Source organism: Protopterus annectens, chromosome 6.part0, assembly GCF_019279795.1.
Source record: "Protopterus annectens isolate FY-2018-M chromosome 6.part0, PAN1.0, whole genome shotgun sequence".
Taxonomy (NCBI): domain Eukaryota; kingdom Metazoa; phylum Chordata; order Ceratodontiformes; family Protopteridae; genus Protopterus; species Protopterus annectens.
The window spans coordinates 439,921,409-439,948,681 of NC_056737.1; positions in this window are offsets into that span (position 1 = coordinate 439,921,409).

Here is a 27,273-nt window from a genome sequence, read left to right on the forward strand (position 1 = left end):
CGCTATGTAATGTCCGGGGTTGTATGTGGATGGTGTGTGGTGCCATGTGTGGATATAGGTGTAATGTCAGTGTTTTGTAAGGGTTTTGGGTGGGGGTTTGAGTGTATGTGAGTGTGCTGATATGTGTGATGTGTGTGTGTGTGTGTGTGTGTGTGTGTGTGTGTGTGTGTGTGTGTGTGTGTGAAGGACTGTAGAATGTGTGCGTGTGAGTTTGCTTGTGTTTTCTGTTTGTGCAATCTCGGTGTTAGTTTATATAACTAGGGGGGAGGGGGGTGCAGGGTAGCTTGTCCCCCTGCTTATTTGTGATGTACGTTTGTGGATATGTGTGTTGTTTTGTTTGTTTATTTTGTGGTGTGGGTGTTGTGGTAGGGTCTATGTTAAATGTTCGAACATCCAAATTGTTGAACATTACATGGTCGAGACCAAATGTTCGACATTTGGATGTTCAAACATCAAATTAAAAAAAAAACAATTTAACAGTGTAAGCAGGGGGCAAGCCTCCTTGCACCCCCATACCCCCCTACTTAAATATACCAACTCAGGGATCACACTTCAGTGCAGAAAAGGGAAATTCTCCCTATCTGCACCGTACAGCGCCGTTGAAACTCTATCTTCGAGCACTCAAAATTTCGAACGTTTGGTCTTGACCATGTAACGTTCAACATTTTGAGTGTTCAAAGATTTGACAGGAACCCGTTGTGGTATACGTATCATCTGGTGTGTGCTGTGTGTTCTGTGTTTTAAATTTCGTGGTTTTGGGCTTTCAGTGTTGTGTGGATTCGATTTCATGGTCTCGAAGAACTGAAATTCGAGATTTCAGTCTTTTGAGATTATGAAGTGAATATATATATATATATATATATATATATATATATATATATATATATATATATATATATCGATCTACTTGAAAACATCAAAAGCCCACAATATCGAAGACCAAATTGTTGAGACAAAAGCATCAAAACCTCACTTCAGTGAATGACTGGATCATCAAATCCATTTCCATGGTAAGTAACCACTCATACCACAACTAATAAAAAAGAAACTGTACCATCCCCATCCCAATTGCTTTTTTTGGTAGACAATAGCATTAAACTTAGTAATGCCTTACTCTGTCTAGAGAATTCAAATCATGTGTCCCAACTCAAAAGAATCATTTCCTTAGTTATAGCCATTTGTTCACCCAATATTTCTGATAGAGTGCTCTAGGGAATTTTTTTAAATCTGCCATCTCATTATTCCCCCCAAAATATGTCCCCAGTTACCTTTCCCTTTTCCCATCATACCTCTAGCATTTACTATCTACCTGAGAAAATTCTTTGAAGTATGCTTGGGGTGGAGAAATACCTATACAAACACTTCCAAGCAAAAATCCTAAACTTTCCACACTTTGTTACATATTTGGGAAGCATGGATATACCGTTCCATTGCTCCTTTGTAAATTGCTTTTCCAGTCTCTCTTCCTAATCTTTTTTTTTTTACTTTTTTTTTTTATCTGGACTTGGCTTTTATTTTTTTCCTTCTTGATATTTGAGAGATTCTAGCACTTTGCTATATTCTGTTTTTCAATATTTGAACAGTATGGAAACATAGATATACCTCTTATATATCAGTCTTGCATCCTGGCAGCCAGTTGTGTTCACTCTTCGATCAAAGTGATTTGTGATTTTTTTTTTTCAGTTAGCTTTCCTCTTTGATTTAGGGGAAGATAGCTGAGAGATTTTCCTGTGTTTCAAAATGTTGTTTATCTATGGTATCATCTTTTAATGCTCTATGTAGTTTTAATTTAATGTATTAATTTGTTAAGTAGGTAAGTGAACTTGTCATTATGAACTCTTTATGGTCATGAACCATGTCACAAGGCAATTGAAGAAAAATACATATACTGCATTTTAGAATGCCTAATCAACTAACATGTATCTGGGAGAAAACCTATGCAGATGTGGTGAGAACATACAAACTCCAGATAGTGACTAGAGATCAGACTGAACCATGGATCATGTAGGTGCGAGGTAATAACCACTGGGCCACTCTGCTGCCCAAGCCATGTATATCTGCATTTTTATTTTACTGTTAGGTTAACAGAGTCATTTTTTAAAATTTTTTGTTTACATTTTTGTCAGCATTTTCCACTAATAGTTCTCATACGTTTTTGCTGAACAAATGCTAACTGATCCATAAGGTCTATCTGAACTATCCCCAGAAAAAGTAGATGTGACTTTCCTTTAAGATCTTATCCTGAGGGTGCCTCTTCTATGCTACTGAGTCAGCACAGTTTTTTTAAATCATGTGACTGATGTGACCACAGAACTTACAACCTTCTGATCTGATTTGAAAAACAAACTTAACACTCCATACCAAGCACTCTCAAAATGACACAGCACCATACGCTGTACAGAATATTCATGTGAAAAAGTCTGAATCATCTTAGAATTTTGTGTATGTTTCAGTTTATTAAAGTAGGGTGTTAACAAATACCCTCTCTGTTCCGTGGATTGATTTAATTTATGCAGCTTTTGTGGCTGGTCTATATATTTCATATTTTGTTATTTTAGTTAAATATAGGATGATGAGGTTTAATTCTCCTTGTTCAACAGTCCTCTCATGTAAAAACAGCCTACTGTAACAGTTTGGGCAAATAAATTCAATGGGAAGTAAATGCAGTTTGCAAAATGTCTGCACTGGGATGAGTTGAAGTTCACAGGGATAAATTGAAACATTGTGCTGGGAGACCACTTATGATGATGATGATGATGATATTGATGATGCAGGAGACCCAGATGGAATGTTGATAATTATGCCCAGCTAAGATATCAAAAGAAAAAGTCCTAGGGTGATACAGTTATGCAAATGATGTACTCTAATCTACTATGCTAATTCTGAATGATCATACACAGTAGAGGGGCTCAAACAGAAATCTCTGGATACAGATGTGAGCCAATGCAACGTAGATGAAACATTTCATCTAATTAGTTTCATTGTATGTATATTGTTAGTACTTTTGCAGGAGTTTGTTTACTTTCTGACATGTCTTTACCAGTATCAGCCTGCCTTATACTGTATGTCTTCACTAAGTACAGTTTTTACCAAGTTTAACATTCATATATTCATTTATGTACTTGGCCATAGCTCATTTTCATAGGAGACCCAAGGACTGAACCTTGCACATTCATCTCAGATTCACTGTAATGAGTACATTTATACTCACAGACATAGTGATGGTCATAGGTGCAAACATAGAAACTTGTCTCCAGTACCAAGAAATAAAGAGAGTTAAGAATGCATATCAGTCACCTGCAGATGTAAGATTAATGATAGGTGGCATATGATGTCATCAGTAGATATCACACCACACCATGACTGATAAACCTAAATGTCGAAGACATGTGGGACATGTAGCAAGTGCAGGAAGAAAGACAGCCTACACGAGAAAAGAACAACAGCAACATCAGAGTGTGCAAAAGCCATGTTTACAGCTATTTTAATAAACACTTAATCATTCACTATACAAAGGAATTATAAATTACTTATGTTGTTGTTTGCAGTATAACATAAACTACTGCACCATTACCTTAATGGACTTTATAATGTGGCATGGTTTGGAATCATGATAGTACGCACTGCATATCTCTCATTGATTTGTCATTGATTAATGATTACGATTACATGACAGTGTAATAGAAGTTATTTATATGCAAGCTAACATTAATATAACAGTGAGTTTAAAGGTCAATGATGTTTTTCTCTGACAAAAAAGTAATAAACTGTGACTGAAAAGTGATAGTGCTCTTGAGCAAATAGTGAAGCTGAGATAGATGAAGCAGCAGTTTTGTTCACAAAATCGTCATAAAGGATGTGGATGACTGTAATATATCATGGACTTAAATGGATAAGATGACAACTGACTGTAATGCATAGTAAGACAGAAGGAATGAGTAAATTAAATAAGACAGCAATCCAGGCAGATGGATATAAGAGAAGGTAGGCCACACAGAGCTGTAGCAAAGAAAGCTGGTGTCTGGGAGAACATACCTATACTCTATCTCCATGGTCTACCTTACTTCAGCTCGAACTCCCAGGCCAATCAATACAAACTCTATTTCTAAAACTTGCTACCACTCCATTAAGTCTCTTCTGTCATGTACAGTCCCACAGTATTTCCTAAACAGCAATACCAAATAATTTTCCACATTTGGTCATAAATTAATATGGGCCAACCCATCAATGGCTGATTAACCATAACCATTCCACAGGGTCTATCTCAGTTAATTGAAGTTTTTATAAATTTGTTTTTGATGTGAGTATTTTATGAGCTATTTACTACCATAGAGCCATGTGGGAAAAGGAAGGTTTGCAGCACTGACCTCTTTATTATAACTAACTCTGATGCAGCTAAAATGTGGTATAACTTAGAAAATAAATATACCAGAAGTTTCCTTCAGTCAAATAGTCTTAAGCTGATTTCCAACAGAGTAAAGTACAAGTATGTCACTATATCCCTGCTAGGCTTAATAACCATACTAGCTTGGAGAAATTCATACCCAGGCTAGAACCTCAGCTAATTACAGATGCTAGGTAAATAGGTAAATAAGGCTACCTAGTTATTTCAAATTATTATCAAATGATGACAGATCCACTATGGCATGATATTATATGGTATTATATTGTTCCTTCTTTACACTCCTCAACAGAATTTACTCTGGCTGCTGTTAGGTCACTTCATAACTGGTCACTGGTGAAATTGTGTACTTAAGCATTTTGGTGAATTTTGTATTGTGCACAGAGTATTAACACTTCTTTCTGATTTTCTTTTGCTTTGTTAATTGTGTCTCTGAACTATTGTATTATGTTTTGTCTCAAGTTTATTTTTAATAATACAGTATGGACATGGTTTTAAAAGGGCTCTCATATGTAACCACTTACCTTAGAGAAAAAGAAACCAACTAACTAAGACATAAATTCATGTCTACCTTTGCCAAGTATGATAGCTTTGCATCTGTACTCACTGTCCAGTTGAGTTGTACTGCATATACATAATACAGATAGGCTATATGTTCTATCTTCTAGCAGCAGTCCTGAGATTTACATTGAAAAGCATGAAAATAAAGGAAACTTTTTTGAAATGGCATTATTTGGCAGGCAGTTTGGATGAGATGAAAAACCAGGCTCCCATCTGTCTGACCTGGTGACAACCTAGATGGATGTAGAGGATCCTACACCACTTACTGAAAAGATTGGGGGGGGGGGTTGCTTTATTTACATATACATTATTTACACATTATTCTACAATATTTATATAATTTAAATATTTTGCAACCTCATATCATTCCTATTTACACCATTTCTACAATTTCTTAATCAGAGAAACAACTCAGGTTTTGAACATACTTTTTCCATTTCTTTTCCATTAATTTAATCTATCCTCTCCAGTGCTTATTCCACAACCATTTTCTTATTTCTGCAAATACGTCCCGTTCACATAAGGGGTAATTCAATAAAGCGTACACGGATCTAATCTTCATGTAAGCATAGTGGCACAGCTTCAACACAGGGTTTGAAGCCTGTGCGATGCAGGAAACAAGGCTGAGGGCATGCACCAGCCTCCCAGCACTATTCTGGCATGGAGGTGATGGAATAATGCAAAGCACCTCATTTGCTGGTGAAAACTATGCAAATTAGGTGAATTTGCATTCCAACAAGCAGACAGGCATCTGTGTAGGAGCCATGTCTGCATTAGAAATGTATGCGGTTACTAACCATGTACAGTAGTGCAAAATTAAAAACGGGGCCATGACAACTCCAAATAAAGTATGTATTATGTACATTGGGCATGCCAATGGCCAAAACTATGGCCATTGGCATGCATAAATATTTCAAAAGCATAAAAAGTATTTATTTATTTTTGCCAGATACGGGACATTTAAGGAAAGTGCAGCAGCATGCAAACGGGGATTGTGGACAAAAAAATGAAAAATGCAATAAATGTGACAGTTTTAATTTTGCCATTATAGTGCCCAGCATGCAGACTCATAACAATGACAGGTAACAATGGTTGCTAAGGACATAGGCTCTGGTGTAGTGTTGTAACTACGGTATAAGCAAGTAGGGGTATGTAAATGAGCTAAGTTTATTGAATAGCAAAATGGGACACCATGTCCACAGATACCTAATCATGTAGGGGCTATAATGTGGTGGTGTAGGCAGAAGAAGCAGTTGACATGAGATGGGCATGTGCTATGCTTTCTGTAAGCACATTGGAGCTTACAAACCCTTCAGTGTCCACAACACTGAAAAGAGGATCTGTGAATGGAATGGAATGCAGGGGGTGTGTGACAGGAACTGTAATACACCCCCTGCATTGTAAAAGTGCTGTATGGCACTTTGCAATAAAAAGTGTCCTCGGACACACAATTCTGAACTGCTTAAAGCAAGAAATCTGGACAAAGGCAGTACAAAAAGTGGGGCAAAATCCCAGAAATAGGGACAGTTTTTAAACATTGCCCTTACAAACTTAGAAAGTTGGTAGAACAACAGGTTTTGCATTAGCATGGATTTTCATTAAGAGTATATGGCCTGCAACTGACATGCTAATATCTGATATCATGATATATTTAAATTTAAAATGGTTGCAAGTTTTATTTCCACTGTATTTGAAGTTTAAGTGTAGCTGAGTGGGTTTGCACGTGGTGGTGCTTTGCTCAGCAGTGCTTAAAATGGTATGAAGAGCTATATAGAAATGTATAGCTGAAATCTTTACTGGTGCAATAGCTCAGTGGTTAGAGTTCTGGCTTTGCGTGCAGAAGGTGCATGGTTTGATTACCAAGACAGTCAATTCAGCTTTTACATAGGAAAGCATTGTTATTTATTTCTTTTTTTAATGATTTAGTAATTGATATTTCTTAACCAGGGTAGTGCAGTTGGTCCAAAATTCCAGTGTCAGTGGATATTTGATGTGAAATCCCCCATGTAAACACAAGTGTCCCCTACAGTACAGTCACACCCCAAGGTAATGTAATCAAAGCACTTAGGGGGACGTCATGTAAACTAAAATATATACACTTAAGAATATGTCAGTAATGGCTAATTAATGTCCAATTCATTCATTTTTTTAATGAAAACTGAGTAATGCTTAGCAGTGCTCAGCTCTGCTTAGCCAGTTTGAGCATTGCTAAGAAGTTTAATTCTAAGCAGCATTCAGCCCAGCTAAGCAGATTTGTGTATTGCTAAGCACTGCTTAGCATTTTGAAACCAGCTAAGCAAGGGTGTGTGTCTGAGGCTGCTTAGCTATGCTTAGCTGGTTTCAGAAATGCTGAGTGTGTTCATGCTCCTGGGAGGGCCCTTTCTACTCAGCAATGTTCACACTAGCTGCAATATTTTTAAAGGCATAAAACTGGAGGAAATGGGAAAAAATAAATGCTGCCACTTTTCTGAGAGTTAAAAAAGTTCAGTTACAGGCTTGCTGTTCCTGAACTGTTTGAAAGTTTCTGTGAGGCCATTTTTGCTTGGGCTGAAGGAGGGTCTCTCTGTTGATCAGTGGCAGTGACTAACATTGAGCAGCTTCCCTGTCCCCCGTAGAGGTGGTTACTGACTTGAAACTGTAGTTTTATTGGCCACTAGGGGTCATTTCCATAACTCCTTCATCTTCCTCTCTTAAAACCTAGTTGCCTCATGGTTTGGGCATCTTTTCAGGCTTGTTGGCTGTTGGTGAAGCACCCTCCAAGAGGAAAAACGCTGAGAGAAGAAGGGAGCCACTTTTGAGATTTTAAGTATTTTTTCTCTGTTTATTTGCTAAGTTTTTCTGCATAGCTGCCTAGCTTGAGCATTTTCTGGCTTGTTAAACTTGATTTCTGTATTAGTAGCTGTATTTAGAGCACAACCAAAAGCTGTTTGCTGAATTTCCTGTTTGCACTTAATTTTAAATCGTTTTTTTCTTAAAACTTGCATATTTTCTGTCCTTGACCTAGCACTCTTGTGTGGGGTCATTTACTACACTGTTATAACTTGATATTACTTGTGAACCTCTCCTATCTCTGTAAAAAACAAAAAAAAACATCTTGCTTTTTTCCCACTTTTCTGAGAGTTAAAAAAGTTCAGTTACAGGCTTGCTGTTCCTGAACTGTTTGAAAGTTTCTGTGAGGCCATTTTTGCTTGGGCTGAAGGAGGGTCTCTATGTTGATCAGTGGCAGTGACTAACATTGAGCAGCTTCCCTGCCCACCGTAGAGGTGGTTACTGACTTGAAACTGTAGTTTTATTGGCCACTAGGGGTCATTTCCATAACTCCTTCATCTTCCTCTCTTAAAACCTAGTTGCCTCGTGGTTTGGGCATCTTTTCAGGCTTGTTGGCTGTTGGTGAAGCACCCTCCAAGAGGAAAAAATGCTGAGAGAAGAAGGGAGCCACTTTTGAGATTTTAAGTATTTTTTCTCTGTTTATTTGCTAAGTTTTTCTGCATAGCTGCCTAGCTTGAGCATTTTCTGGCTTGTTAAACTTGATTTCTGTATTAGTAGCTGTATTTAGAGCACAACCAAAAGCTGTTTGCTGAATTTCCTGTTTGCACTTAATTTTAAATCGTTTTTTCTTAAAACTTGCATATTTTCTGTCCTTGACCTAGCACTCTTGTGTGGGGTCATTTACTGCACTGTTATAACTTGATATTACTTGTGAACCTCTGCTATCTCTGTAAAAACAAAAACAAAAAAAAATCTTGCTTTTTCCCACTTTTCTGAGAGTTAAAAAGTTCAGTTACAGGCTTGCTGTTCCTGAACTGTTTGAAAGTTTCTGTGAGGCCATTTTTGCTTGGGCTGAAGGAGGGTCTCTCTGTTGATCAGTGGCAGTGACTAACATTGAGCAGCTTCCCTGCCCCCCGTAGAGGTGGTTACTGACTTGAAACTGTAGTTTTATTGGCCACTAGGGGTCATTTCCATAACTCCTTCATCTTCCTCTCTTAAAACCTAGTTGCCTCGTAGTTTGGGGGTATTTTCAGGCTTGTTGGCTGTTGGTGAAGCACCCTCCAAGAGGAAAAAACGCTGAGAGAAGAAGGGAGCCACTTTTGAGATTTTAAGTATTTTTTCTCTGTTTATTTGCTAAGTTTTTCTGCATAGCTGCCTAGCTTGAGCATTTTCTGGCTTGTTAAACTTGATTTCTGTATTAGTAGCTGTATTTAGAGCACAACCAAAAGCTGTTTGCTGAATTTCCTGTTTGCACTTAATTCTAAATCGTTTTTTTCTTAAAACTTGCATATTTTCTGTCCTTGGCCTAGCACTCTTGTGTGGGGTCATTTACTGCACTGTTATAACTTGATATTACTTGTGAACCTCTGCTATCTCTGTAAAAAACAAAAACAAAAAATCTTGCTTTTTCCCACTTTTCTGAGAGTTGAAAAAGTTCAGTTACAGGCTTGCTGTTCCTGAACTGTTTGAAAGTTTCTGTGAGGCCATTTTTGCTTGGGCTGAAGGAGGGTCTCTCTGTTGATCAGTGGCAGTGACTAACATTGAGCAGCTTCCCTGCCCCCGTAGAGGTGGTTACTGACTTGAAACTGTAGTTTTATTTTCCCTTTTGGGTCTATTCCTGCTTCTTTCCAGCCCCCGCTATCAAGCACGCTTTAACGTGCTTTAGCGCGATTTAGCGCAGAGTTGCCACTAGAGCAGCATCAGGCAGCACCGGTTAAACAAGGTTAAACTCTTTCTGGCACCAGAAAGTCTGTTCTTCAATTTTTCCCTTAGAACTGCTCTGTCAGGAACCTAAACAGTTTACACCTACACTAAAAAGTGCAGCACTTGTTCCAAATAGCTTTTTCTTCTCAAAAAGCTCAGCACTTGTCTTATAAGCATATCCCTTATCTTATAAGCATTCTCTTTGCAGGTCAAACACTCCTATATTATACAAATCTCTCACTAGCAAAACCCCCCAGGAGTGCCCACTTCCCTGCTAAGCCCACTACTTTTCTGTCTCATACCAACTCATAATTCTTTCTAGCATGTCGAAGGGTCAGATGCTGGCGTCCTCTCCTGCACATTTGGTGAATCTGGGAATTCTGAGACAATGTTACAATTGCCTCATGTACACGGACAACCCTCTCCTCCTCCCACGTAACACTAACACTTATGAGAGATGCAGCTATTTAGCCAGACTGCTCTCAACTCTCAGCTCTCTCAACTCAGGACTGGCAAGACCAGGCAGGAGGAGAAGGCAACTACACACACCACAATACCAGTCTCACATAACTCAACCACACCACTGAATCAAACACATAAACACACTAAGACATACTCGGAGGCTCTGAGTAAAAATTTACCTAAACAGCAGAGGCCTCCAAAGCAGACACCCAAGCAACTGCAAACTCAATACACCACACAAACAACACATAAACAACAAAATCAGTGTGCAAAGCAGTCACTGCCCTTAAGGCCAAATACAACACCAAACATACTTGTCATAGGTGACTCCATAGTCAGACACACTGATGTCCCGCTCACCAGACTGAGTAAGGAGAAGGTCACAGTAAGCTGCCTGTCGGGTGCTAGAATCCGCCACATAACACAAGCACTCAGGTCTCTCAACAGCAGGTACAAGCGACTCAGTCATTGTCCACGCTGGTGTCAACGACCTGAGATGTACCTCCTTGGACTACATGAAAAGAGACATTGAGGAGCTCTCTGATTATGTAGCCCAGGCAGGTATGACCCTGACCTTGAGCAGTATCCTACCTTCACTTAGAATGATGCCACAATACAGTGATAAGATGATCAGCTTTAATAATTGGCTTAAATTCTGGTGTCATTCAAAAGGGATCCAATGTCTGTCTGCCTGGGATGACATGCTGGACAAGCCACGCTGCTTAAGGGACGGCTTGCACCTGTCACCCTAGGCTTCCGGATATTGGCAAAGGCTCTTGCCACCCCATAGTGCCTTTTTAGGCAAGGCTCAAATTCTAAACCTACCACCCTAGAACACAAAAAAGTAAAAAAACTAAGGGTAATGCTGCTCAATGCCAGAAGTCTCAGTCTCAAGATGCACGCACTCGAGGCCCTTCTCAGTATGGAGAACATCGATGTCTGTGCTGTGACAGAAACCTGGTTCAAGGCTCATGAGAGCACCCCAGCACTAGCAGGTTTCACCTCATATCATGCGTTCCGGCCCCAAAATCCGGACAACACCAAGAAAGGAGGGGGGGGTGTCCATATTCATAAAGGACACCCACACCTCAAGGTTGGTGGCAACGCACAATGCATCGGAGACCATCCAGGTGCAATTAACCATAGGCAAGACTGCTCTGCAATTTGTAGCATGTTACAGGCCACCCTCTCAAACTCAGGAACCTCACATGGCCTTCCTGAAAACAATGGAGGAGATAAATGTATCTCCAAACACCATCATACTAGGTGACTTCAACTACCCTAATATAGACTGGGAACACTACTCAAGCCCAAACACTCTAGCCCAAAGGTTCCTGGAGTTCATAAACTCAAATGCCATGGAACAACTAGTCACCATCCCCACAAGAGGAGAAAACATACTTGATCTCATCATCATGAACATGGGATCACAATGTTCAACACCGAAGTATACCCCTCACTGGTGAGATCAGATCATAAACTAATCTCGCTGGAGGTCCTCATCCCGCCCCCACCTGAAATAAAAAATACCACAGTGAAAAACGTCTCAAAAGCCGACTTCACACTTCTAAAAACTAGTGTGGTCTCCTTTAAGGCCCCTGAGCCAGTGGTAAACATTACTCAAACCACTGAATCACTTACAAATGCCTTCTACCAGCACCTACAGGACTGCATGGATCAGGCAATCCCAAACAAAACTAAGACTCTTTGTACCAAAGGCAAGCGTCCAGTCTGGTGGACCCCAGCCATAAACAAGCTCTACAACAAAAGGAGGAAGCTACTACAAGATAGAGCAAAATCCTTGAAAGGAAAGACACCTTTGATCATTATAAGTAAAAAACTAAGAGCTCTCATAAAATCATCCAAGGCAAATTTTGAGAGAAAAATCGCCAAGGACTCAAAAGACAATCATAAGGCCTTCTTTAGCTGTGTTAGAAACCTAGGAGGAAACTCCCAGATATGCTCAGAATTAGTTCAAAATGATGTGAAGATTACTGAACCTACACACATTGCCAACATACTGGCTGACAGGTTCAGTGCAAACTTCTCCCCCCCCCCAAAAGGAGAGATATCTATACTAGAGGATTGTAGCCCCCCAAACATCTCCAACGCCCAGGTGAGAACTGCTCTCTCCAAAGCAAAAAACACAGCATCCATGGGACCGGATGGTGTCCCCAGCTGTGTGCTCCATGAACTCAATGAGGAATTAAACCCGCAGTTAGGACAGCTGTTTAATCTTAGCCTCACCTCAGGATACGTACCCAAGGAGTGGCGCACGGCGACTGTGGTCCCACTTCACAAGGGCGGTGCCTCCACCGACCCTGGAAATTACCGTCCCATTAGCTTGACAAGCCTTATCTGCAAAGCCACGGAGAGGATCATAATGGAACTCATAAATAAAGACATAGGGAACTTGCAGACTTTGGATCCAACCCAGTTTGGCTTTGTCAAAGGCAGATCATGCCTTTTAAACTTGGTTGACTTTTTCGAGACAGTCACCAAGGCCATTGATGAGGAAAGGCAGTCCATGCAGCCTACCTTGACCTGGCAAAGGCCTTCGACACAATACCCCACTCAGGTATCATCGAAAAACTCATCAGCTTGAATGTAAACCCATACATCACAAGATGGGTTGCAAACTGGCTAAGTGACAGAACCCACAGGGTCAGAGTTGCTGGAGCCATGTCAGACTCAAAGCCTGTCACAAGTGGTGTCCCACAGGGCTCAGTCCTGGGTCCACTCTTGTTCGGCATCTACTTTTCTGAAGTACAAGCAAACACAGGAGGGTTATGGCTGACAAAGTTTGCAGATGACTGCAAACTGGGCGCCATAGTCAAAAACACATCTGACACAGATATCCTTCAGAAGGGCCTCACAGAAACGATAACTGGTGCCAGAGCCATGGCCTAAAGTTAAATGCCAAGAAATGCATAGTCATACCCTTCGGGAAAAACAAGGTTACCCCTAGCTACCATATAGGTGGCAATCCACTGAGCACAGAAGAAATCATCAGGGATCTGGGGACCCAGGTTGACAGTAGCCTTTCGTTTGACACTCATGTTGCTAAAGTAGTTAGGAAAACCTTCTACATGTCCACCTGATCATGAAGGGATTCACATCTAGATCAAGGGAGGTCATCGTCCCCCTGTACTCATCACTCATTAGACCTATGATTGAGTACAATGCCCCATTCGGAATGTATCTGACCCGACACCTGCAGCAGCTGGAAAGGCCCCAAAAGTTCCTCACCAAAAGGATAAAGGGTCTCAAAAATATGTCTTATGCTGCCCGACTGAAAGAACTCCAGCTCTATTCAGTCTCATACCGCTTGCTCAGAGGTGACCTGTGCCTGACATATAAGGCCTGATTTGATGAATATGCTTCACCTCAAAAAATCTAGATCCCTCAGAACCACAAGGGTGGGAGACTTAAACCTTGACACGGTTATTAATAGAACATGCTGGAGGGACAGATTCATCACCCAGAGACTCCCTATGCTGTGGAACAAAATCCCGGTACATGTGAGGCAGAGCACCTCGCTGGCCTTGTTCAAGAGGAATCTTGACCAATGGATGGGGGATCGCAGATATACCCCAGGGATTACTTCAGTGTCACTGCTTGACAGAGGCACAGCAAAATAATAGGCATAATTTTATTCAAAATAAAGGGGTGGCGAAAGCCAAATAACTAGGGGCTAGGCTTATAAATGCCCTTGGGCAGATAGCCTAGTATGAACCTATGAACCTATGAACCTATGAAAAGGCAATCAACTATAAATGAATAATAAGGCCTCTGCCACTCACAGTGGCCCATTAAAACCCCTTTAATAATGTAGCTGGCAGGTGGAATGTATCACAGTCAGCCAATCACACAGACAGCATCTGCAGCACACCAGTATAAGGTATGCAAACATCTGCAGCACACTAGTATAAGGTATGCAAACACCCTTCAATCTGATTTCCCACATACTCAGCACCATTGGAGTACACACTTGGTTATTGTAACTGACAAAATGATAGGGGCTGCTGCTGCTTTGCTACATCTCTATGTGCTACAGACTGAGCATGGGAGGATGATGCTCACAACTGGCACAGACTGAGGAGTAGAAGAGGAGTGTTTAGACCCAGGGAAACCTTTCAGGGGCTACATGAGCTGGAGATAGTAGAGCACTACAGGGTGAACAGGGACATATGTCAGCAACTCACTGAGCTCTGCTGCCCTCACCTCAGACCCAGAGCCAACAGAGGGAAACCCATCCCATTTGAAACAAAGCTATGTGTAGCTTTGAAAATACTCCCTACAGGTACTTTCCAAAGACCTACTGGGGACATCATGGGGGTCTCGCAAGCATCGGGATCCAGGGTATTCCAGCAGCTCCTGGATGTCATGTTAAGACATCCCAGTGAGCACATTTATTTCCCCAGCACCCCTGAGGAATTTATGTCTCTTCCACCATGTAGCAAACTACCCCGAGGTACTGGGTGCCATAAACAGCACCCATGTCCACATCAAAGCACCACCTGGTGAAGAGGTTAGAGTCTATATCAACTGCAAGAGCTATCACTCCATCAACTGTCAGGTCATGTGTAATGCCCAGGGCATTATCATCAATGTGTGTACTGGCAGCCCTAGCAGTTATCATGACTCCCACATCTGGCATGCCTCACAGCTGTACCTGGCATTTGCTAGGGGGACATCCCGTATGACCATCTCATGGGGGATGCTTGCTATGCACTGGAACTGTGGATGATGACACTCATCAGAAATGCACACACTCACACACACTGAAGAATGCCATAATGAGGCACATGCACAAACTAGAAACATTGTAGAGCATGTGCTTGGGCTGCTCAAGTCATGGTTCTGCTGTCATGACATATCCGGTGGATCCCTGTAGTACTCTCTGGCCACATGTGCACACATGTTCATAGTATCTGCCATGCTGCATAATATGATCCTGCAGAAATAGCTGCAGCAGGAACATTACAGGGAAGGGGGGACACATCCCCCCACCATTGCCAAGGTCCCCACAGACACAGGGGGACTTGGAGAAGGAACCTCCTGAGCCTCTCCATGTAGGCAGATGTAGGCATGACCAGTACGCCCTGACCTTGGCAAAGAGGCAATGCATAGCACAGACACAGAAACCCTAGGGACCCAGGGACTAACTCCTCTCTCTGACTCACACACACAATAAAAAGGATGCCACACACCTCACACTACCTGTACCTTACTATGTATAGGCTGTGTACTGCATGCATCTGACAGAACCTGCCCTCAAGCACTGTCCTCACAACTGATGAAGGCACAAGGTAAGTCACTCTTCTTAACAACAAATTAATGCTGTATAATGTTGTGCTAGCATATCTATGGTATCAATGCATGTATGCAAGGGAATGGGGTGGCCTACAGGGATAGCAGCAGACAACTGACAGCTATGTGGGACTACAGGAAATGTCTGTCAAATGCTGGCTTACCCAGAATATGCAGTAGTCCCCTAGGTGGCAAAACTCACTACAGTATATGTGGGGGCCTAACAAACTGTGGGGTCATAGGTCACATGCATGAATGTCAATGTTGGAGTCCCATACACACCTCTCACCCTCTCACAGCAAGTCAGCTGTACAAAGCCAGAAAGAAATGTGCGGCAAAGGCCCACAAATAGGGACAATGATGAAATAGTCCGCTTACACACTAACACACTAAGATCACAGCAGGTCTTGCAGTTGCCTTAAGTGTCCAAAGGGTAGGAAGTCTGAAACTCAAATGTCTGTCATAACTGCCTAACCTTCAGTCTCTAGTGATATGCCAGCATTCTCCAAGACAAGCACGATACTATGCTAAATGGAACCAAAATGTAAAGCAAACATCTGGAAAGTCTGTGAAATGTATACAGTTGAGAGGTATGCCTCCTTCCCCTTACACACCTATCTTCCTACAGCAATGCAGAAACATTTATGTTTGTAGGGTAATAGCAGCAGAGCACACATTCCCAGGTCTGTCCCATTCAACCTGCTAACTTGTAGCATGTCCACAAAATGTAGGGATCAATGAGCTATGTATATGCATGTAGTAATAAAACGTAGCAAAATACACTCAGTGAAGTGAATGCCTCTCCACACGAAAAAAAATATAAAAACGTAATGAACAGACAGCGGCAGAGGCAACCATGCAATGATAAAGTAGAAACTGTCGCTGCCTCAATAAACTTCCCAACTTTAATGGTGTGCACAGGTAAGCACTTTCACAATCGCTTCATCAGACCAAGAAACACCTTTTCCAAAACTCAGTCCTTATATAACCAATCTAAAAACAATGATGTAATAAACTAATTAAAAAATAAATAAATGAAACTAATATTATAAACGTGACATATAAAAGTACATAGATAAAACACATAACTATGTTAAAATTATTATATAAATGGTAACTTCGTCAAACAAAACAGGGCAAAGCCATATTATTGTCCAAGGGTAAAAAGGCACAAATCCCCAACTGGATAAACTCCCTCCTTAGCCTCGACAAGCAAAGTAGATTACTAGTGACATCCTCCAAAACCAATTATGAATTGAATCTAGCCTCTGAAACAAAGGCTAACCACAAAGCCTTTGTCAGTTGTGTCAGAAACATCCATGGCTAACACCAGGTTTGTTCTGAATTACATCATAATGGTGCCTCTTACTGATCCTGTCAATTTATCTAACCTGCTAGCAGATACGTGCAGTGCAGACATAACCCCCCCATCCCCACTCAAAGGCACATTCCACATCTTTGATACTTGGCCCACACCTCACATCTCGATAGATCAAGTGTTAAAGTTTCTATCCAAGCCAAACAACACAGCTGCCATGGGACCTGATAGTATCCCAGGCTGTAGTCTGCAACATCTCCAGCAAGACGTAGTCTCGCCATTGAGCACCCTACTCAACAATATCCAAAGTACAGGCTTCATTTCAGCAGAGTGGAGAACTGCCATTGTCATCTCTTTGCACAAAGGTGGTGTCACTACTGACCCTGGGTACTATCGCCCCATTAGCTTGACAAGTCTAATCTGTAAGGCCATGGAGTGTATTATTATTAACATCATAAACAAGGACATAGGCAATCTCCAAGCACATGACTCCCACCCAGTTTGGATTCATCAATGGAAGATCTTGCTTGTTGACTCTGGCTGACATCTTTGAGACTGTCAGCAAGGCGATGGATGAAGGAAACTCAGTACACACTATCCTGACTTGGCCAAAGCCTTTGACACAATTCCCCACTCAGAAATCATCGAAAAGCTAATAGAACTTGGTGTAAATAACTATGTCATCATGTGGGTGCCCAACTGCCTCATTGATAGGACCCACAAGGTCAAAATCGGTGCCACTATGTCTGATAGCAGACCTATCACTAGTGGTGTCCCCCAGGGATCTGTCCTGGGATCCCTATTGTTTGCTGTCTACTTCACAGAGGTCCAGGAAAAGACAAAAGGCCTGTGGCTGACCAAGTTTGTGGACGACTATAACTTGGGTGCTGTCATTGACTCCCCAAATGATGTTAACATAGTTCAAGAGGGTCTCACAGCAACAAGTGACTGGTGCCAAAGTCATGGCCTTAAGGTAATTACAAAACATGTATTAGCATACCATTCATCAAAAACACAGCCCCTACTGATTATCACATTAGCGGCAAACCCCTAAGCACACAATCTGTGCTGACAGACCTGGGTATACAACTTGACAACAATCTCATATTTGACCATCATGTAGTGGCAGTGGCCAGAAAAGGCTTTTACTTGGGTCATCTCATATGTGAAGGGATTGCATCTGAAAAAAATGAGGTTATTACCTCTCTGTACTCCTCCCTCATTAGACCAATAATTGAGTACAATGCCCCGTTTGGTATGTACCTCTCCAGACACCTGCACCAACTGGAAAGGCCACAGAAATACCTCACAAACAGAATCTATGACCTCCAACATCTGTCCTATGTGGACAGGCTCAAATCAGTATCAGTCTACTCTGTATCATACAGATTGCTCCAAGGTAACCTGTGTCTTGACTACAAGGCAATCTCAGACCCTGCTCTAGTAGAAATGCTCCATATCTGTACATCTAAGTTCTCATGTAATACCCCATCAAAAGTCTCATATCTAATATATGACATTAACAAACCCTCCTGGAGAGATAGGTGTGTCTCCCAGAGGCTGACCCATCTCTGGAATATACTCCCCATACAAGCTGAACAAAGTATGTTGCCGACCCTCTGCAAGTGCAACCTTGATGAGTGGATGGCCAACCAAAAATCTGTCCCAGGTGTGCCACCTGTGTCCTCACTGACAGGGCCAACAGCTGCTGATTGTGGTTTCTTTTCTGGGGATATACTCTGGGCTAGGCTTGTAAGGGCCCCAGAGCCAGTAGCCTAGTAATCACCTATGATTCCATGAACAGGTAGACTCAGAGGTGTGAAGCCCATAACCCTGTGTGTGATGTTATGACTTCTACTCCACTCACATCAGAAATACAAATACATAACAGCAGCAACTGTGGACAAAGCCTGTGACTGCACTAAAGAAGGACAAAGAGACACATATAAGGGGCAGGGGAACCACTGACCAGACAAATGGAGAATGTGCACACCAGAACAAATTGTGCAGTAACATAGGTTCCCTGCAGTGTATGTAGTCAGTAAACATCACCCACAACTACACAACACATGCCTGCATATCTGGGGCTCCTCAGCAAATACAAACCCCAACAAAGGACACCTAAGAGCCCAAAACACATGACAACTTCACAAACCTCCACACCACATATCATGCATAGTTCACACACCACTGTCAGATAACCACTAAGGTCCAAACCATAATCTCAACATATTACTTATAGGAGACTCTATTGTGAGACACACAGACGTGCCTCTCACCAGGCTGCATAAGGAGACAGTAACAGTTACTTGTTTCTTGGGTGCCATAACCCACTATATCACACATGCACTGAAGTCTCTCCACAACAAGTACTGTTATGAGACTGTCCCAGTCCATGTTGGTGTGAATGACTTCAGATGTACTTCCCTGGACTATAGGAAGACATACATGATTGAGCATGCTGAATATGTGTCCCATGCAGGTATGTCCATAGGCTTAAGCAGCATTCTATTGTCACCCAGAATGATGACGCAATACAAACACAAAATGACTGACATTAACAAGTGTCTGACTTTCTGGTGTCATCCCAGGGGATACAGTGCCTGACAGCCTGAGGAGATACGATCAACAGACCACGTTGCTTTGCTATAGATGGCCTGCATCTGTCTCACTTGGGCTTCAGGCTTCTGGCAAAGGCCCTTGCCTCCCCTGTAGTGGCTGTTTTAGGGAAAGTCATGAGGTTGATACTACCAACATGAAACTCTCAACAAAATGCAAATTAAAGGTCATGCTGCTAAACGATAGGAGTCAAAACAGGAAAATTAACTCATTGCAAGCATTCTTAACCCTAGAAGATGGTGACATTTGTGGACTCACAGAAATCTGAGCCACATCTGCAGACAGCAACCCATCCTTACCTGGTCACTCATCCTATCACACAGCCAGACCCCAAAATTTGGGCAGCAAAGCCATAGGAGGTGGAGAATAAATATATATTAAACAAATACACACCTCCAGGCTGGTCAAACAGTCTGACACACACGAGACACTCCAAGTGCAGTTAACCATTGACAAGACCCCTATTCAAATTATAGGTAGATACAGGCCAACATATTTGACTCAGGATACCCATCCCACATATCTGGCCCTCTACAAATCTATCAAGATTCAGCCCTTTACCCTGATCCTGGCTGACTGTAATTATCCAACCACAGACTGGAAAAACCAACCATGCCAGAACAGAAATGCACTGAGATTCCCCCATCTTATTTAATGCTAAATCTTTAGGACAGCTACTTGATACCCCCACAAGATGTGATACATATGTTGGACTTGGCAGTACCCAACATGATTAACCACTGCAGCACCCCTATGGTATCATCTTCCCTTACAAGATCCCACAAAAAAAAGTCATGTTCGATATCACCATCTCTCCTGCCCCCCTCTAGCCATGGTAAAATGAAAATGTCTCCCAAGATGATCACAACCACCTGAGCGGTGGTATAAACAGCTGCACAGCCCCCTATCCCACTGGAGGAATAGGCACCAACATCCAAATGTACACCGAAGTACTATACCAGTATATATATATATATATATATGTATACATGGAATCAGGAACACCTGACAGGACAACATCGTCATCCATTGTCCATGACCAAGAATGAGCAGGTGCACAATTGGAAGTAATCACCCCTTAGCCTGAACAAGCAAATAAGAACACCAGTGAAATCCTCTAAAGGCAACTCCAAGTCCAAATTGCCCACATCTAAGACAGACAATCATAACTCCTTCCTCACATATGTCTGCATTCTCAAAGGAAGCTCCCAGATCTGTGCAGAACTGGTGGTCCAGGACACCATATACACACATGCAGTAGATATAGCCAATCTACTGGCTGACAGATTCAGTGGAAATGTCTCCCTTCTGTCCCCCCATCAGTAAAGCAGGGCATCCCCAGTACCTGACCACCCACCCATTATCACTAGGGAACAGGGCATCACTGCCCTCTCAAAGCCAAGATGACAGCCTCCATGGGACCTGAATACATCCCAGACTGCAACCTGCATGAACTCAGGAGGCATGAACTGGCAGCACCATTATGCACCCTACTCAACCAAAGCCTGACTACTGGCTTTGTCCCAGCCAAGTGGCAGACAGCCACTGTCATTCCTTTACACAAAGGTGGAGTGTTCACCGATCCAGGAAATTAAAGACCCATCAGCCTAACTAGACTGATCTGCAAGGCCATGCAATGGATTATCATGGACCTCATTAACAGGGACATTGACAAACTCCAAATACTCATCCTCACACAGTCTGCCTTTGTCAAGGGGAGGTATGTCAGTTAGATTTGGTTGATTTTCTTGAGAGGACCACATTGACTTGGCCAAAGCCTTATGCATTATTCTCCACTTGGCCATAGTACATAAACTCTGTCAACTAGACATAGATCCATATGTTACCAGATAGGTAGCAAACTGGCTCATTGATAGAACCCACCTAATCATAATAGGGATAGTCAACTCAAGCAGTACATCCATAATGAGCAGCATACCCCAGGGGTCAATCTTGGGGCCTCTGTTATATGGGATATACTTCCCTGAGGTGCAGGCCAAAAACACTGGCCTGTAGCTGACCAAGTTGGCAGATGACTGCAAGTTGGGAACAGTTATCAATTGCCAAAGTGATGTGGATGTCCTCCAACAGGTTCTCACCAAAACAAATGACTGCTGCCATAAACATGGCCTCAAGCTGAATGCTTGCAAATGCATCATCATCCCCTTCTGAGAGACTGATGTCCCCACATATTATCACATTAACAACAATGCCCTACATACACAATCAGTAGTGAGGCATATGGCCACCCAGGTTGATAGCAACCTGAATTCTGAGCACCATGTTGCTTCCATTGTACAGAAAGCTTCATAGATGGGCCAACTCAAATGTAAGGGTATCTCATCCAGGGACAAAGAGGTCATAAGATCCATGTATTCTAACCTTATAAGGCCAATTATTTTGTACAACAGCCCATTTGGTATGTACCTCACAAGGCACATACAGCATCTGGAGAGACCAGAGATGTTCCTCTCCAGGAGAATCCAGGCCCTCAAACACCTACCCTGCACAGATAGGCTAAAAGCACTGTCCCTCTACTCAGTTCCATACAGACTCCTCAGAGGTGACCTCTGTGTGGCATACAACGCAATCCAGTCCCAACATTGATGGGACTACTGTACATCTGGAATTCAAGGCCTACTTGAGCAACCTGTAGACGGAGCATCAACTGTGGTCTGTGATATCAATAGGACTTGTTGGTGTGACAGATATGTGTCCCACAGACTCCACCATTCATGGAATACACTCCCTGTCCACATCAAGTCAAGTACCTCAATACCCCTTGTGAAGTGCAACCTGGATAAGTGCATGGGAAACAGAAAATACAGTCCTGTGATTCCACTTGCATCCCTGCTGGACAGGGGCTCTGGGTGCTGACATGGCTTAACATGGGCTACACTTTCGTCTGTGAGGGTTGTAAGGGCTTCAGGACCAATAGCCTAATAACCTCATATCAACTTATGAACCCATAAACAATGTCTGTCAGTGGGTCACCACATTACTCTATACTGCTCTGCTGCTGACATATCAGGAAATCACAGTGTTATGTAGGATATACCACACATACTATGTAAATCTCTGCTCAGTACAATGCACTCTGTACCCACACCAGGATATGACTTTTCAGTTAAGAAGGATACCACACAACCAGGAGATCCCCAGCCAGTATATCACTGATGTGCTGGACAGTTTACACAGCTTCATCAGCCAATCGACTGTAGCCACACCTCTCAACTGGCCACATTTGGTGAGAATGTCTATAGTTTGGCTCATAATTTTGGTCTGTTCATCATAAATCTTGTATTTCTCTGTTAAATCACTGTGATGTTCTGAGGATTTCTGTCAGTAAGTAATGACACAATACATTTCAGTGTCAAACATCATATATGTCAGAAAATGTCTGCTAAAAGAAACCCTGTTACTCTAGCAACTTTATAAGTTTATAAGAGCAATATTTACAGTATCTCCATATGTTCGTTCCATTGTCACCCCATTTTGGCAGGCTATCTCCAGATTTCTTGCACTAACAGTTGAGAGGTATGGCTGTAGCACTTCACTTTTTAATCAACTTATTATCTAATTAATGCTGGCAGTATATATTAGTGTTTACTATTGTGGAATGGTAAATCACTGATGAAGGTTGAACTGCCAAACCCAGTTTGATTTTCCTTAAATAAACCGTGTATTTCACTCTTTTTGGTGCTGAACCTATTTTTTGAATTGCAGTTTGGTCTTTTGGTTCTTTGCATCTCCCTTACTTGCGAAGCTTTCAGAAGCTGCACTGTATCACACAAAACCCTGGACTGGAGTACACCTATTTCTGGAATGGAGTCTCACTCTTACTATAGAAGGTCATACTAGGCATGCTCCTACACTTAGAAAATTACAGCCCATGTCTAAACCCATATTGGACTATACAATTGACGTCATCAAGTCGCTGAGAAAGCCGGTCGACTTTCTGTGTCAGTAGTTCAATGAGGGCTGTTAAGTTACCATCGCCCCCGTTTCCTTCCGTAGTGGATGCGGATACATTTTCTGTGTTCGATTCCATGGCAAAAACCAACCAACAAAAGTAAAGTCCAAACCTCAGAAAGCAGTGAACCGAACAGCTGAAAGTAATCCAATAGCAACCACTTTATTCACGAATATAAACCACAGTCTTAAAGTGTGCACAATACTCGTACACTTTTCGTCGCTACAAAATATTGCAACTTCCTCAGAAGACAAAATACTATTGTGTGCGTTACATTTATATAGGGATTCTTTATGTAATTAACAGGTAATTAGTGTTTAATTAATTCTGTTAAGCATGGATGGATATAAGTTGTAAATTATATGGTCAAATTTTATTTTGTTTTGTTTTTTCCATTTTGTATATTATTTTATATTTTATAATAAAATATAATAAAATAAAATATAATAAAATGAAATATTAAAAATGGATATGACAAGTAGATTTATGGTAGAATAATATGTATATATATATATACTCATATATATATATATATGCGTGTACCATAATCTTAATAAATAGACAACTTTAATATAAAGTGTACTTTAGAATGTTTTGTAATTTTCGACATTTCCATCAATATTTAATATTTATTAATTATTTATTAAACACTTATTAAATGATTGTTAAATGTTTATTGTGGACTTATGAGCTTGGTTCCTTGTACCCGAATGTCTAGGTAGAATTTGTTTTAATTTCAGGGTTAATTAAAGTAATAAACTTGCTTGTTTAATAAATTTGTTTGTTTAAGAATAAGTTCCCCTTGGTAGTAGAATGTTAGATATTATTCCTAAACAGACTAGAAATTTAATGAAAATTAAAAGTTTTAAAAAGTTTTAAAAGATTTTAAAGATTTTATATGATGAATTTGGTTACTGTTAGTATTGTATAATGATATGTACTAGAATAGTTTTATATCGGACTGTATTGAGAGTGCTGCTTTGTGTGCTTTTTTGATTTTGGTTAAGAAAAGGTTAAAAAATGCTTAACAGAATTAATTAAACACTAATTACCTGTTAATTACATAAAGAATCCCTATATAAATGTAACGCACACAATAGTATTTTGTCTTCTGAGGAAGTTGCAATATTTTGTAGCGATGAAAAGTGTACGAGTATTGTGCACACTTTAAGACTGTGGTTTATATTCGTGAATAAAGTGGTTGCTATTGGATTACTTTCAGCTGTTCGGTTCACTGCTTTCTGAGGTTTGGACTTTAATCTCAATACTGACAACTGTGATATATGTGTGTGTGTGTGGTACATGTGTGTTGGTAGGTTAAAGTATTTTGAGGCCTTTCTCAGCCAGTACACTTCTCCTTGCCCTACCTTGCAAGGTCTGCTGATGTCATTCATCTTAGTAATACCTTTGAACATTCTCCTGCCCTATAAGCTCTGTGGCATGTGCGATAACTGTGTAACACTATAGAATAAATAACTCAATAGGTAGGGGTTCCAATCTCACTCCTGGCAAGTGTGTATTTGTAGGTTAAAGTATTTTGAGGCTTTTCCCACCTAGTACACTTCCCCTTGCCCTACTTTACAAAATCTGCTGATGTCATTCATCTTAGAAGTACCTTTGGACACTGTCTAATCCTATAAGCTCTGTGGTGCATTCGATAACTGCGTAACACTACAGTGCAAATATCTAGATAGATAGGATTCTAATCTCAGTCCTGGAAAATGTGTGTAAGTGTTCATGTTGGTAGATTAAAGTATTTTGAGGCCTTTCCCACCCAGTACAATTCCCATTGTCCTACATTACAAAGCCTGCTGATGTCATTCACATTAGAAGTATGTTTGCACACTCTTCAGCCCAATAAGCTTTGTGGCGCTAGGGGCTCTAATCTCAATACTGACAACTGTGATACCGTGTGTTTGTGTGTGTTATACCATTTTGAGGCCTGTTCCACTCAGTACACTTCACATTGCTCTACTTTACAAGACCCACTAATATCATTCACCTTAAAAGTACCTTTGGACACTCTGCAGCCCTATAAGCTCCATGGTGCATGTAATAACTGTATAACACTACAGAATAAATAACCAGTTAGATAGTGGTTCTAATCTCAATACTGACAACTATACTACTGTGTGTGTTGGTGTGTGAAGCATATCCCCTGTGTGTGTTGGTTATCCCATTTTAAGGCCTATTGACCCCCTCCTCATGTCATTCTTTAAAGAGATTGTTGATGGCATCCACCTTACAAGCACAGTCACACATTTTCTAACACAAAGGCATTGTGGCACGTGCAGTAGTCATATCAGTATGTACTGTACATAACTCGAGAGGAAGGTCATCTAATAGGAAAAGTGTCAACTCTGTGTGCATGCATGTTTCAAAGCATGTTCCCATGCAGCTGTGTGACTGTGTTTCAGATGGCTATACCATGTTAAGGGCCTGTGAACCTACCATTGGTAATCCTAACAGCCCCTGCAATTGTCACCCACTTGAATAGTAGTGGCAGACACTGCAACACTATAGTAGCTCTGTGGTGTTTGTGCTATGTATACAGCAGTATCATTAGTACAACTAGGCAGGTTGAGGTTCTGCTATCAGCAAGGGCAAGTCATGAGTGTGTATGTGTGTGTTTGTGTGTGTGTGTGTGTGTGTGTGTGTGTGTGTGTGTGTGTGTGTGTGTGTGTGTGTGTGTGTGCATGTACATCCCCTTGCAGCAGTCTGCCTGTGTTATGGCCACCAGTATACCTCTCAACCCCACCCAGAAAGAAATCTGGTTAAATCCATATGGGAAAAATGGGGCAAACACCAAATACTAAGCACAACCTTCACATATTGCTGTCACATGCATGGAAAATAGATACCAGAACAGGTCATGCATTTGAATGCACCTTCCAAAGTGTATGTGTCACTACATGACAATATCTGTCATCAATCTGCAATGTTAGTCTGTCATGATTTTCCCACAGTTTGACAGAAAGCCACAATGTAATGACAGATGGAAAGAAAGTATGGGTCAAACATCAGGGCAATCTGTAGACATATGCAGAGGTCACAGGTATGGCCACCATCTGTACCACCCTTCAGGTTGCAGTCCATGTTTGGCAAGGTGTGACCTGTGACAACAACTGAAGCAGTAAAGAGAGCCCAAGAGTGTAGGACAACAAAAATGTCATACAGTCCTGTACTGATTGCATAGAGCAGTTATTGCACAGCAGAAGCACCTCAATGTTATGATAAATAGTGTAAGATAAGGTAATGTCACACAAAGAAGGTGTCATAGTAGCAAACCAGAGGAAGTCCTGTGTGTTGCACTTGCCATGGCCATGGTATATCTTGCTGTCATATTATTACAAGTTGTGTCCCATACTCCACATTTGATAATGCCTCAAACACAGTCTATGTCACCTATGTGTGTGCAATATGTAGACATGTGAAGGCCATGTGACTATCTGGTGCCCCCAGTAACCCACAAGTATATAGGCATGAATGCTAATTGGCTCCACCCACATATGTAGGTACAGCCTAAGGATGTGTGAACTGTAAGTAATTTGCAGTCTGTCATTGAGCCAAAACTGCTAACACACTACAATGAGCCATACAGTGTGTATGGAATGCTCTCAAGGTCCTATCCTCAAGCTGTATGCAGACAACAGTGCCAGCATGCCATACAGCAAGTACATATCCCCATTATGTCCCACATCAGCACCAACCCCTCTAACAGACAGACTGTGATGACAAGCCTGGGTACCCAGGATGGCAACATAGTTGCATTCAGGCAACAAGTACTGGCAGTCATCAGGAATTTCTTGTATGTAGTTCACCACATTGCTGACGGGACCACATCTAGCCAAAAGGTGGACATTACTTCTGAATAGTCCTCAGTCATTAAAACAATACATTAGCATGGCCAGTCTGCTATGCACCTATGCAAAC